Genomic DNA, 12,423 nt, shown 5'->3' with positions numbered 1-12,423 from the left:
AGCGGCGGGTCCTGGGGCGCGGGGCCGGACTCGGGCTCAGCGCCGAGCCGCGGAGGGGCTCATGGCCCGGAGCCGGAGCCCGCGGCTGCCGCGGCACGCCGCGCAGAGCCCTGCAGGGAGCGGCCCGCCCGGCCCGGCTCCGCTCGGCTCTGTCCGCCCGCCCGCGCGCGCTCGCTCGCTCGCCTCGGCTCGGTCCGCCCGGGCTCGGCGCGGTGCGCGGTGCTCTCAGCCCCGGGATCTGCAGGGATCCATCGTCCGGCCGGGAGGCGGCGGGAGGGAAGGCGGAGGGGGAGGGGAGAGGGTGCGCGTGCGCGCCTACGGGTGTCTGCGAGGGTGTCTCTGGGCCGGTGTGAGCGCGGGGCCCCCGGACGCAGGAGCGGGACCGAGGGCTCCCCCCGCTGCCTCGCCCCCTCCTCCCGGCCGCTCTCGGCGGCTCTGCCTCCCTCCGGTCCCGGAGCCGTCTCTCTGCCTGTGAGGCCCTATGGCTTGTGTGTGACTATGTGTGAGGTGTGTGTGTGCGCGCGCGCGCGCGCGCGCGGGAGGGTGTCTGCCCCCAGCGTCCCCCTCCCCGCGCTGTCTCCTTCGGATCGATGCTCCTGCCTCTTGCTGCTGCTTCCTCTGGTGGCACACGCGCGCGCGCGCGCGCGCGCGCGCACACACACACACACACACACACGCAAGCTCCAGAGTCACACTTGACTGATTCAAGCACTTGCTCGTGTGGAGACACAGACACACATAAGACCAGAGTCACACCACGCCACTCACAGCCACACACACCCCCACAGACACCCACGCATCCCAGAGGCCTGGCCTACAGGGCAAGCACCCAGGAGCTGACACTTATTCACCTGTTCTTATCCCTGCTCCCACCTACATATGACATGGGCACACATGTACATATATAAACAAACATACAGCCTTGGCCACCCAAATTCCATCCTTGGAGCCTTGGGCTTGCCTTTGGAGGGTGGCATATTGGCAGCCCCTCACTGCTAAATCTCTGAAGGAGCAGAGAGAAAGAAGAAATAGCCAGAGGTCAAGGTTTTGGACAGAAGTCAAGAAAGGGAAAGGGAAGGGGGTGGGGTGGAAAGGTGGAGGGTTAGGAGGGTGGGGGCGGACAGGATGAGGAAGAGATGGAAGGAGGAGCTGTACTCAGGAAAGGAGCAGAATTCTGGGGCACTAAGCTCAAGCCTGGGGGCTGCTCCTATAGCTCTCACTTCTCTCCTTCTCTCCCTCCCTCCTCCTCCTCTCTGAGAGGCCTTGGGGGGCCCTCCCTATCCAATTAACAGAGAAGGAGCAATCAAAGGGAAGTTGTTAATTTGCTGATGCTCATTAGGGGCTCTTAGCACAGAGACTGTTGAGGTCTGATGGTGTCAGATGATGAGGAGGGGGGTGTGGGGGACCAGAATTCTATCTCTAGCAACTCCTTCACTCCACTTGCAGGCTGGCGCAGCTCTGGAGAAGGAAGGTGAGAGGTGTGTTCCCAGGGCTTTAAGTGAGAAGAAAGAACCTGTAATAAGAAGAACTGGCACAATGGAAAGAAGTTGCATGAGAAGTTGTGAAGTATTGGGGGGCAGGGGGTACAAGAAAAACCAGAGAAGGGAGTTGGAGATCCCTAGAGGCAGTGTGGGCTTAGGACCCCAGGAGGGAGAGTGGGATCCATTTACTAGGGGCCTGGGCATGGTGCTGCCAAAGGAAAGGGAGGATCCTGGGTTCCGGTCTTGAGTTGGGGAGCTGTCCAGCAGCACCAGACACTGCTGGAGGGCTGCCATATCCCTGGGCAGCCACTGGGTGGCAGCACTATTCCGGATACTTAGAATCAACCCAAGGGGGGCATTTGGGAGTGGAGTTTGGCTTCGAACAGGGACGGGAGGAAGCATGGGGCAGGATTCTTGAATTCCAAGTGTCTTCAGGGGAGGGGAGGACCATCTTGGAGCATCTGTAATTCCCCTAACTCCCCACCCTCGCAGGCTGAGTGACATATGGAGCTTCCTCAAATGGGTGCAAATTGCTTCAGTCACCTGGGATGTTATTGAGGGAGCAGCGGGGGTGGAAGGAAGGTGATGAGGTGAGGTGGAGGCTGGCAAGGACTAATCGAGGCCAACGAACAGCCTCAGGAGTCTGAGGGAAGATAAAAGTTGTGAATCAGGCAATCTCAGCTTTCAGAACTGGCCCTGCCATTCATTAGAATGGGCTGGTATCTTGACCTCTCTGAGCTCAGTTTCCACATCTGTAAAATGGGGTAATATTTAGTTCACAGGAGTTTCTGAGGATTACATAAGCTAATGCACGGAAAGTGCTTAGCACATTAGCTTGTACCTACTAAATCCTCAATAAGTAATTATTATTATTAGCATTAGGGTTTGGATCCTGCCGTAAAAGCACCAGTGCAGCCAAATCAGGGCAGAATCTGAGAGTGGTTCTCAACCCTGGCTGCACATTTGAATCACGTGGGGAGCTTTTTAAAGTGATGCTGTGGCCCCACGTTAGTCCAATTAAATCAGAATCTCTGAGGGCGGGGTCCAGATTTCTCAACTTTTCAGCACCTCTAATATATAGCAGCCAGTCTTGAGAAACCTTGATCTGGAGAATCCACAAGTCTGAATCAAAGCTTCAGTATGGTTCCTCCTTCAGTATGCCCAGACTTAGAAGTTCTTTCTTATACGCAGCCTAAGTACCCTGTTATTGTTTTGTCTTCATTTGAGGTGAGATAGATCCTCATACAGATCCCCACCCCCACCCCCCATCCTTACCCTATACATGTCAGCAACCCTACACTGTGTCAAATCCCAGGATTGGACACGGTGAGGACTGGCATAGTCACTGCCTTCAAAATCTCCCAGTGTCAAAGGAGAGATGAATGTGTTGACAAGTGACTCTAGTGCAAAGGCCAAGAGTGAAATTGAGGGATGGCCCAGGGCTGCCAGCTTAGAGTGGCAGAGGGGCAAGTCCTGCTGACAGGGGTTTGTGTTGCAGGGATGAGGAAAAGGCGAAGTTGGCTTTGGCAAGATGACACTTGAGGGATCCAAGGACTGTGATTAGTGTCCCACTGCTCCTTTCTGCTTCTCTGGACCCACCTACTTCTTATGCAGGATGTGACAGATCCTAGCTCCTTCAGCCTCCTCCCTGACACTTGTCCACACTTCCCTCCTCTCTGGCCCTGTAGTCCCAAGACCTCAGTGCCTTTTCTCCCCTGGGGCTGAGAGAGAAATAGGCCTGGAAATATTCTTCCTCCACTGGCATGAAACATCTGTCCAGGACCCACACAGAGCTTTGGCATTGTGCTGACCAGGATTGAAATTCCACCTCTGTCACACCAGTGCTGTGTGATTATGGACTAGTTACTTAACCTGTCTGAGCCTCACTGTTTCCACAAGCCATAAAATCTGGCTAATGCCCACAGTGATGAAACAATGTGTGCCTAGTAAACAGTAGGTGTTCCACCAATAGTAGCAAGTATTATTTTCATCCCCGAGAGGCTGATGGGGGCATATTCCCCACGGACACTTCCTTTGCAGATGGCCCCATCTGCTCTAGGTACAGAAGCACCCTCCAGCCTCTCAGAGACAGGGGTGTGAGGGGGGAGGGCAAAAGGGGGGCAAGGCCCCCTGGGACTCCCAGGCAGCTCTTCTCTGCTCCCCCATGCGTGAAATCACACAAGCCCCAATCTGTCTGCATCCACTTCATCTGCCAGCTCAGCAAATGCAGAGACAATTAAGGAGTTAATTAGCAGGCGGGTGGGAAGGGGCTGTGGACCTGAGGCTGATGGGACCCATCAACACACCCCCCCACACACACCGGGCTCCACATTGCCCCTGAGACCCTCAACTTGCCCCCACTTGCTTTCTCTTTTCTGAGCCGAATGCTCCTCTTAACCCCTCGCTCATTTCTCTGCTACCCTCGCCCTTTCCCCTCAACCCTGTGCTGTCCTCTCTTCTTCTCTGGTCTGTCTCTGATCTCTCTCCTCCCCCATTTAGCTTGTCCTCCCTTCCCCACCCAAGTCACTGCCTCCTCCATCCTTCGGGGCTCACCCTTCTCATGTTTTCCTCTCATTCCAGCCCCTCTTCACCTTCCATCCCTTCTCCTTCTCCAACTTGAAGAGAATGTGCCTTATTCACTCATTCGAGCGTGGGGCTCCAGGAGTCAGTGGGTTGAAGGCCGGGCTGTAATTTGAAGGGGTCTCCTCTGGTCCTCACTTCCCCAGAACCTCTAACCCCTGGCTCTCAGGGTATCTCAGTCTCTTTCCTGTGCCAGTGTTTCTCTTGAGGCTCTCTCCCCAAACTGCTACTGCTCCTGCGTTCTCAGGGTCTTGGCAGTTTATCTGCATATCCAGGACCATGCTGAGCCCTTCTTTTTTCCTCCTTTCCTCCCCCAGGGAAGGGGCAGAAGATGGCCACCTTTCTTCCATCATATGCCCCAATTTCTGTGTCATCCTGTCATTCGGGGAGTCATGGCTTCAGAAGAAAGGAATGATTAAGGAGAAAGCAGAGATTGAGAGACAGAGAAAGGCATGGTGCCACAGAAAGGGGAGAAATTGGGGCCAAGGCAGAGATTAAAAGGGCAGATGTGGAGGAGGGAGGGGGAGGTGGGAGGAGAGATTGAGACAGAGAAAGGGTGAGGAGAATGCAGTAATAGAGACAGCAAGATAGGGAAGAGACTACTACTAAGGTCCCTTCCTGCTTTAAAATTCTGGGTCTTTGAAGAGTGAACAAAGGAGAAACAAAAGACCCACAGAGTGCCTGGGTCTTTTCCTCTTTCAGGAAACGTGCCTGGTTAATCCCTTACCCTAGCCATGATTCCCTGCCGCACCAGCTGCCTTGGTCTCTGTTTTGTGAACTCTGGTGGCCCTAAAAGCAGGTCTGTCCTCCGGTCCTCCTCAAGGTGAAGTGCTTCAGCAGAGTGGGTAGCAGCTGTCTAGAGCTCCACAGGAGGGAAGGGGGGAAGCGTTGTAGACAAGGCAGATGAGGGGGGAACAACTGTGTTCCATCCATACTCAGTAGGTGTGTTGGATCCTGGGCACCTTGAGGGCAGGGACTGCATCTCCAGCTCTAGGATGCCAGACTTGGACCTGGCCTGGCACTTACAGCTGCTCAATTGTGTTTAGTGTATTGCATAAATGAAGAGCATCCCTGGGGGCCATAGCTGGGTCTGAGGGTTCCTTGGGCTTGGGGACATCTTCCACCCTCTGCATCAGCTGGCCCTGCAGGGCACTTGTGTCTCTGAGCTGTCTCCCACCTAAGCACAGTCCTCCCCTCTCCCTGCCCACCGCCCCCCCCCCCCCCCCCCCCCGGAGGACCCTTCTACAGCCCTTGCCTTCTCCATGGACCCTCCTCCCACATTACCCAGGCCTTTCTGGAAGGTGCAATCTCAGCGCCCAGGGCAGCCTTTGAGCCGGAGGAGGCAGTGCGGGTGAATAATTCATGGGGCTGGGAGGCCCTTATCTCCCAGGCCGGCCCCACCCGGGGCCCCTGCGCTGGGCCGCTGTCCCGCGGCTCCCCGCTTTATCTCGACGCCCAGCTTGTAATGCAGCCCGCCATATCACAGGCAGAAGGGGAGATTAATTTTCTGGTTTTGCATGGGCGGGGAGGGGGAGGGGGCGTGGGGAGGTGCTGGGGAGCAGAAGCTGGGATCTTTCCGATTTCAGACTCCAGTGGCTTAATCCTCTCCCAGGCCTGTAGGAAGGGGAGGAAGAGGGTGTTGCAAGCCAAATTTCATCATCAGCGGCAGCCCCAACAGAGGGAGGAGGAGGCGAGGGGCAAACAGAAGGGAGAAGCAGGGCGCTGGCCCAGAAAAGGGAGTTGTTTGGAAACAGGGTAAAAGGCAGCCCTCTCAGCCTGGGCTTACAGACTGCTCGGCTTGTCAGGAGAAGAGACTTGGGCATGCGGGGCGCACATGTGGGCACATATATGTGTACACACAGGAGTTCTGGGCACATGGGCACAACCTCTTTTAGGGAAGTGGCACCAGCATCTGCCGTGCCTCACACAGGGCCTAGCACAGAAGAGTCCGAAAAAAATCTCAACTGAGGGGTTGAATTTCTGGGAGAGTGATGATAAGCTGAGCACATGCTCCTGGAGTCTGGCCATGCCATTTTTCCATCTGCCCTGTGGGCCCTGGTACATGTAGACCATTGGCTCCTTCGGATTCCTGTGCTCTACGGTCTGTGTAGGCCAGCGAGGGTGGGGACCCTGGCCTGGGGGGTCTGGAGGTCCCTGCGGCCTCTGCTTAGATGACACAACTACCCGGAGCTAGAAGAATCTAACATCTGTTAACTGAGCACCTACTACACACCAGGACCTGGGCAAGGCTGCCATGTGTTCCCCACGATCAATTAGAAGTGAGTCTTATCTTCAAGGAACGTATGGCCTAACTGGGGTGACCAGACACATAAGTAATTGATTGTGATGCATGACAGAATGTGATGCTTGCCAGGAAAGAACTAATATAGTGCCCCAAGGAGGGGGAGAGTTGAAGATGGCCAGGAAAGTGTCCTGGAGGATGTAGCATTTGAGATGGGTTTTGAAGGGTGGGTAGGAGTTTGAATAGCCATCATGGCACAGGAAGGAGGCAAGACATTTTAGGAGGAGGAAGAAATGGAAGAAATGATGATGAGGACGAGAGCAAAGCAAAGAGGTGGTAACTTTGTCTGGTGGCTGAGGGGGAGTAGTGAGGGCCAAGGCTGGGAAGCAGGCAGAGGTGAGGACAGGAAGGTTCTTGACGTGTGGAGGAGCTTCCATTTGTTTGGGGTCACTGGGGAACAATCGAAGGGTTTTGAGAAGGAGGTGGCATGATCAAAGTGGTATTGGGGGAGGGTAAATATAGGCAACATTATTGAGTCGTTGTGTGGTGTGTATTGTTCTAAGTGTTCTGGAAGGAATTCTCTCAATCCCCACAGCTACCCTCTGAGTAGGTAATATTATCCCATTTCATAGATGAGAAAATGGGGACACGGAAGTCTTGGCAGGAGAATGGGAATTAATTGAAGACCGTAGAAATCACAGATGGGAAGTTTAGGATGATAAATTCTTTAATGTCTCAGGCACTTTGGGGCATAGAGGGGAATACTCCGTATTTTTTCTACTTTGATGTCCAGTTTATTAGTCTTTATCCAATTATTAATACTCCCCTAAATATTCTTTTTATTTATTTTTATTTTTTTTAACGTTTTATTTATTTTTGAGACAGAGAGAGACAGAGCATGAATGGGGGAGGGGCAGAGACAGAGGGAGACACAGAATCGGAAGCAGGCTCCAGGCTCTGAGCCATCAGCCCAGAGCCCGACGCGGGGCTCGAACTCACGGACCGCGAGATCGTGACCTGAGCTGAAGTCGGACGCTTAACCGACTGAGCCACCCAGGCGCCCCCTAAATATCCTTTTTAAAAAATGTTTACTTTTGAGATGGGGGGAGGGGCAGTGAGAGAGGGGGGACAGAGGATCTGAAGCGGGCTCTGTGCTGCCAGCAGAGAGACTAATGCAGGGCTTGAATTCATGAACTGAACCGTGAGATCATGACCTGAGCTGGAATAGGACACTTAACTGACTGAGCCACCCAGGTACCCCTCCCCTAAATATTTTCATACTACTTATACAACCAATAATTCAAAAACTTATGAATTTGGCAAATCGTATGTCCCATATATTTAAACCTTGACTGCGAATGAAGTCAATTAGACTCTTCATAAAGCAGGTTTTCTTAAAAACTTTCAACATCTCTAAAAGCAGACAAAACAAACAATATTACAATGATTGCCCCCCCCCCCAAAAGCCCACTATGAAACCAATATCATGAATTTAAATTTCTTTGTTCAGTATTTCTAATATTATTTTCTTTATTCTTATTCTTTTTTCTTCCTGCGGTAGGATTTTCCTGACTTAAACTAAAGAGTCAAGGTTTACCCGCTCCAGCAGGCCGAGGGTGCCAATTGGGTTGCCTGGAGTTGATCTGGGACCAGTCACAAAGGTCCTGGCACGGTGGGGTTTCCAGAGAGATTCTCCGGGACTTCATTATGCAGCTTTTCACCTATTTCATCAGGAACTGTCCTCTTTATGCTCAGACCAATCACAGATTTCTGAATTTTTGCTTGTGACCCTAATCTTTTCCCCCGAATGATTCTACTTCTGAGTGCCTTATCTTTATAGTACAGCCCCCTGTGTTCTGAGTGGGGCCTGGTCTGGTTCAGCTAAGTCTAAAGCCCTTGGTCAATTGGTTAACTGGAACTACATCCTTCCCTTCTCATCGGCCGCTAAGACCTACACTATTGTCAGCTGGGGCGCTGAAGCAAGGGTCTAAGGCAAGGCATTAAAGGCTTGATTTAAAGCAGTGGCAGTGGAAATCAAAAGGAAAGGACAGTTTTCAGAGACTCCATGAAGGCAAAATTGACTTCCATTAAGTGGGAGAGAACAGTTTACCTCGTGGAATCAAATAAAAATACATGTGGAGGCCCTTTGTGGCATGTAAGAACCATTAAATCCTAGTTGTTTTTGCTTTTGTTATTATGTTACCATTATGAGATGGCCAAGGACAAAGCCTTAGGGAGTTCACCTAAATTTAAGGGGTGAACAGCAGGATGGGAGGACCGGAGGACGGGAGGAAAGGAGGCTGAAAGAGAAAGAGAACCAAGAAAGATTGGTCAAAGAGAAGAACCAGGAGAGAGAAGTGTCATGCAGACCAAGGAGGTGGGAGGCATGAGGACAGTCAGGTGTGTTTTTTCCAGAGGTCCAGGAGAGAAGGGGCAAAGGCTGAATTAGGGTGGGGACAGTATGGGTGTGTAGCGGGGGGTCGGGGGAGGAGAAAGGAAACAAAAGAAGTGAGTGATATCTTAGAGATGGAAGTGGCAGATGGGGACTGTCTGGACATGCTGATGAAGGGCCAGAGAGGGAAGCTGGCAATTCTAAGGTCATGCATCTGGGGGTGGGGGGTGGGGGGTGGGGAGCCTGGGAAGATACAGGAAAGGAAGGTTGGGGTGGCCTTGGGCCCTACAGTGCACGGAGTGAAGACCCCCTACTATGACCAGGTTTCACTGTCCTTTGCAAGCAGACACTATTCCTCCACTCATCTTCCACCCTTCTCATGGGAATTAGCATCCGAGAACTTCAGAACTGGCAGGGTCTCTAGAGGCCATCTGATCCACCCTCCACCTCCAACTACCACCATTAAACAGATGAGAACGTTGAATAGAACTGGCATGATTCGTGAGTGACAAATCTGGGATTAGAATCCTGGTCTCCTCACTCCCAGTCTATTTTACCCCTGTCACTCAACCTGATGATTCTACTGCAAGAGGACTTGGCTCCACGGCACCCAATATCACCTGGCTGCTTAAAGAGACGTTTCCGGATAATAGGCTTTATTTTGGCTTACCAGACCTAAATGCCTTGGCATTGGGGTAGGATGAGGGGGCTTAGTGATGGCCATGGAAGGTATGAGACATCAGAAAAGATGAGCCCCTTCTGTGCTTATCAAAGGACAGGGGAAATATTGGGGGGATTTTAAGAAAAGGCAGGTAGTCAGAAGTAGGAAGAGATTAGAGGAAGGAGGCAGAGGCAGGGGGACTGGAGAGGATGGGCTGCTCTGGGCTTTGCGAAGCTCTAGCCTAAAGCCTTTGTGAAGAATCGAGAGAGGAAAGATAAAGGGATGGCGGTGGTGGGCTCCGTCCTATGGGAATGTGGAGCTGGAGACCAAGGACATGAAGACTCAGTATAGGATCGGGAGGATGGCTTTACCCACCTCGCAAGAACCACAGCCCAGCCCCCAAACGGGCAGCACCTCTTTGTCTCCCTTGGGCCTCTGACCACTCTCTTCCTCTTTCCTTTGATTGCTGGTGGTAATTGCTCTCCATTTGGCCATTAGTTAGCTCATTAATTGCCTAAAGGAGAACATCAGCCTAGCGTGGGGATGATTGGCAAAGAAAGCAATGGGGAGGGAGTACTCTAGGGGAATGGATATGGGCCTGGACCTGGGATGAGGCTGGAGTGTGGTGGAGGAGAGTGGGTGTTGTATATCGGGCTCCAGTCAGCTGTACCCCTCTGCCCAGATCTAGTTTGGGGGAACCATTTTCCAACTCTATTACGGACACCAATACTTCCACTCTCTGATACCCTATCATCCCTGATACAATTGTACTTCTCCATCTTTCCTCCTCTACCACCTCATCACCGCCATAGCCATTGTAGTAGGCAGCCTCTAAGGTGACTCCCAGTGGCCACTGCCTCCCAGCATTCATGCCCTTGTATCATCCTATCCTGTCAAGTATGGGCTGTATTTGTGTTGGTGAGGATGTGGGGGGAAAGGAACCCTCGTGCACTGTTGGCGGGAATGCAAGACGGTGCAGCCACTGTGGAAAAGAATATGGAGGTTCCTCCAAAAGTTAAAAATAGAACTGCCTCATGATCCGGTGATCGCACTATGGGTTATTTACCCAAAGAAAACAAAAGCACTCATTTGAAAAGGTATATTCACCCCATGTTTGCTGCATCATCATTTATAATAGCCAACATATGGAAGCAGCAACCTAAGTGGCCATCAAAAGACAAATGGATAAAGAAGAAGTGAGATATGCGTTTATATATATGTGTGTGTGTGTGTGTGTGTGTGTGTGTGTATGTGTGTATATATATGTGTGTGTATATGTGTGTGTGTATATATATGTGTGTGTATATATATGTATATATAATGAATATTATGCAGCCTTAAAAAAGGATGCGATATGCCATTTGCAACAATGTGGATGACATAGAGAGTATTATGCTACGTGAAATAAATCAGACTAAGAAAGACAAATACCATATGATTGCACTCATATATGGAATCTAAAACAACAAATGCATAAACAAAACAAATGCAGAATCAGACCTATAAATACAGAGAACAAACTGATGGTTGCCAGAAAGGAGGGGGGAGGGGGATGGACAAAACAGGTGAAGGGGACTGGGAGATACATGCTCCCTCCCAGTTATGGGAAGACTAAATCATGGAAATAAAAGGCACAGCATAGGGAATATAGTTAATGATATTGTATTAGCAGTGCATGGTGACAGATGGCAGCTACACTTGTGGTGAGCACAGCATGACACAGAGAAGTTGAATCACTGTTGTATACCTGAAACTAATGTAACACTGTGTATCAACTATACTCAAATAAAAACATTTTATTTTATTTTTTAATTTTTTTTAACGTTTATTTTTACTTTTGAGACAGAGGGAGACAGAGCATGAACGGGGGAGGGGCAGAGAGAGAGGGAGACCCAGAATCGGAAGCAGGCTCCAGGCTCTGAGCCATCAGGCCAGAGCCCGACGCGGGGCTCGAACTCACGGACCGCGAGATCGTGACCTGAGCTGAAGTCGGACGCTCAACCGACTGAGCCACCCAGGAGCCCCCAAATAAAAACATTTTACATTATGGGCTGTATTTAATGCCTCCCTTCTAGTGAAGAGAATTTAGTAGAGGTGATGGGATGTCACTTCTAGATTAGGCGACAAAGAGACTGTAGCTTCTGTCCTGGGTATTCTCTCACTTGCATCAGGGAAAGCAAGCTGCCATGTTGCCAGCTACTCTACGGAGAGGCCCATGTGACAAAGGACCGAGGGAGTCCTCAGGCCAACACCCAGCAAGGTCCAAGAGCCCAAGAGGAACTGAATCCTGTCAACAATCACATGTGTGAGTTCGGAGGCAAATCTGCCTCCAGTAGGCGAGACTGTAGCCCCTGCCAACACCCTGGTTGCTGTCTTATGAGAAAACAAGCCAGAGGCACCCGGTTAAACCACGCCCAGATTCCTGACCTGCGGAAACTTTGAGAGAATAAATGTGTCTTGTTTTGAAGCGTTACGTGTTGGGAGTAATCTGTCGTGCAGCCACACGTCATTTACACGGCCACTATCACCACCACCTCTTATCACCACCATCACCATCATTATCCCCATCGCTACCGCCATCTTCAAACTCACATCATCAACATCACCACCGTCGCTGCCAACACCAGCATGCTCTCAAACTCACCGCCATACCTACCACTACAGCTACCAGAGCTATTGCCACCATCCCCCCCCTACCCCAAATGTGGATTCTATCATGAGCGCCACCATCACAATCATCACCTCCCGCTATAAATGCTTTCCTGACACCCAGTATGTACCAGACTCTATGCAAGCCCCAAGGTTACAAAGAGATAGGAGACACAGTCTAAGGCCCTCAGAGCATCATTTAGGGACTCTCTTGTGGGACCAGGACACATTCATAAAAGGTGAATAGTAAGTCAAGAAAGTCTGTCCTTATTGCCACTTTGCATGGTAGCAAGACTTCATGGAAGCCTCAAAGGATGGGTGAGATCTGGATAGGCAGAGGGGGGAGGGGAGGATATGAATGAGCCTGGTGTATCAGATGGAAAATAAAGTGAGATCTGGCCAGAGGGGAGGACCAGGC

This window comes from Panthera uncia, chromosome B4 (genome assembly GCF_023721935.1).
Source record: "Panthera uncia isolate 11264 chromosome B4, Puncia_PCG_1.0, whole genome shotgun sequence".
In the NCBI taxonomy this organism is placed as follows: domain Eukaryota; kingdom Metazoa; phylum Chordata; class Mammalia; order Carnivora; family Felidae; genus Panthera; species Panthera uncia.
Note: the sequence above shows the minus strand (reverse complement) of the source record.